The sequence below is a fragment of the Penaeus monodon genome, chromosome 3 (genome assembly GCF_015228065.2).
Source record: "Penaeus monodon isolate SGIC_2016 chromosome 3, NSTDA_Pmon_1, whole genome shotgun sequence".
Taxonomy (NCBI): Eukaryota; Metazoa; Arthropoda; class Malacostraca; order Decapoda; family Penaeidae; genus Penaeus; species Penaeus monodon.
The window spans coordinates 48,708,871-48,711,370 of record NC_051388.1 but is presented as its reverse complement, the minus strand read 5'-3'; the positions used below and the strand labels follow the sequence as shown (position 1 = coordinate 48,711,370).

The 2,500-nt window shown below is 35.9% G+C and overlaps 1 pseudogene; it reads right to left on the bottom strand.

The window, feature by feature from the left end:
- LOC119587124 overlaps positions 1-2,500 on the bottom strand; it is a 7,277-nt pseudogene that overhangs the window by 1,992 nt on the left and 2,785 nt on the right.

Below are 2,500 nucleotides of genomic sequence, written 5' to 3'. Positions count from 1 at the left end.
AATATTTTTTCACAAATTTACATATGTATATATTTTTCTTATTTTTTAATATGTACAATCTCGTGGCTTCATTTATTATCTACTGTTTAAAAATAATTTGCGTCCATCCTAACCCCCCTCTTTGCCTTGTTTAAATTGTTATCGCAGAGGAAACGACAGGGGAAAGAAGGTCAGCGTAAGAGGGCGTAGCGTATTCACCACACCACAAACACCACACACAATAAACACACACAACCACATACACACAACCACACTCACGCAATGCGCGCGCGCAATTATGGGCAAAAAATAAAATACATGCGCTGTGAGTGTGCATATATTATATATATTATATATATAATATATATATATCTATAATATTATATAGATATATATATATAGATATATATATATATGTAGTCATTTAATGCTGGTACTATATACAAAATCACTCAAAAAAGAAAAAAAAAAAATGGATATATTTTGAAGTAGTTTCAAGCTTCAAGCTTCACTACAGTAGAAGAACATATTATTTGAAGATCACAATCTTATTGCTAACAAAATGACCAAATTTAATATCGGAATGCCATCGAATGACCAAGAGCTTAAACTCATTCACATCTATTGAAAAGGGTGATTCAAACTAGCTTGCACTGATGTCAGCACGTATGCTACCTCTTCAATGATGATATCCATAGGAAGGAAGCTGAATCGAAGGGTCAAGGCAGCTAAGCCTCAGCCATTGTGACGTTCGTTTTTTCCTCTCTCATACACCGACTTGACACCCCAGCATCAGAAGTGTCTTCTTGTTAATAAAGAAGAGTAATTGGGGCTACCTCTAAGAAAACAAACTGCACAGGAGAGACTTAGCTTATGGGTGAACAGCGGTCCACCCAAACAACATAGTAGTGTGTTTAAGAAAAGTGAGATCACGGGCCCGATGATGGCTTAAAAGTGAAGCACATGTGAGGGATGCCAAGAGATCTACGGTCGCGGAAAAATGTTATTGGAGCGGAATTGTGACATAAGTCTTATTAGCTTCCTAGGGAGACAATATAGAAAAAAAATTATGTCATACTCGTTATACTTTTAAAGCAATATTGTGTGTGTCCGTGTGTGTGTTTGTGGTATTCACACCCCACGAGCGCACTCATGCACACATACATACATATATATGTATATGAGATTACATCTTAGTTAGTTTGTTATGGGTAGGGACTTTCATAAACAATATATTATTGACTCATTCTAGGAAATGATAACTAGAATACCTTTAATTCATCATTCACAAATTGTAATAAAGTCCCGGGATTAATCTACAAAGCCTTTAGCTGCAGGGCCCCATTTAGCTATGCCTTAATCGGTACTGATGAAATAAAACTATTAATCATTATTACTAAAGGACGAGGAGATTTGACCTATTTGGCACTTCAGTACTTAGCTCCCGTTCAAGTAAAATTGTTAGGTCAAATGTTTAAAGTATTTCCATAGGATAATGTGGTTGTTTTGGAGCATTGTGCAGTTTATGCTGACTTACGTAAGAGACAGATGATGCGTGATGTGGCAGAGGACAGGGGGTCGTTAGCAAGATATGAGGAATAAAGTGAAATGACACCATACCAGAAAAAATGAGTTCAGCAAACAAGGATATAAAACGTTAAATTTTCAATGATCCCTTTCAAAGTCTTCTTTCTTCATTGCATTATAACAAATTAAACACATTCGGCAACGAAGAAGACATCGCATGGTAAGATGGTGGCGAGTGTGATAATGAGCAGAAACCCTAATGCTATTCTATAAGCAGGCGTTACCCCTTAGTGTAAGACCCCAAAATCACGCCAGGGGAGCCAAGGAAATATCCAACAAGAGTAAACTGATCATTTACTTTTTTTCCGCTCCATTAAAGTGTAGTGCAAACAATTGTTTTATATATGTACTCTGTTTAAAATATTAGCTCAAAACGTCGAATCTGATCGAGTTTCAATATCTTTATAGATATCATTTATGGATAACGGCTGTATGTGATTATTAGTATTATCTAAAGATATATTATCCTTGTGTTATATATATAATATATATATGCATTCATATATATACAACATAGAGTACATACATATCTATATATAGATATATAAATAGATGCTGTCCTAATTAGTTTTCACATAAAGATTTATTATCCATGTGTGTGTGTGTGTGTGTGTGTGTGTGTGTGTGTGTGTGTGTGTTTGTGTGTGTGTGTGTGTGTCTGTGTGTGTGTAAAACAGAGAGATATATTCATATTGTATATGGAAAAGTGTTGAAAGAAAGTTTAACAGTTAAAAATTGCATTTATAATTATAATCAATAAATACAATAGTTTCAAGTCAATGAAATTTGATTAGTGGGGGTGGTTTGGTACGAAGGGAGTAGGAGATGGTTGTCGTAGAAGGCGCGGAGGCGGGCTGGTAGGGAGCGAGAAGGGGCAGGTAGGGGCAGTTGGTTAAGCTGGGTATGGGCCTCTCCTTAAAAGAACTTCTGGCAA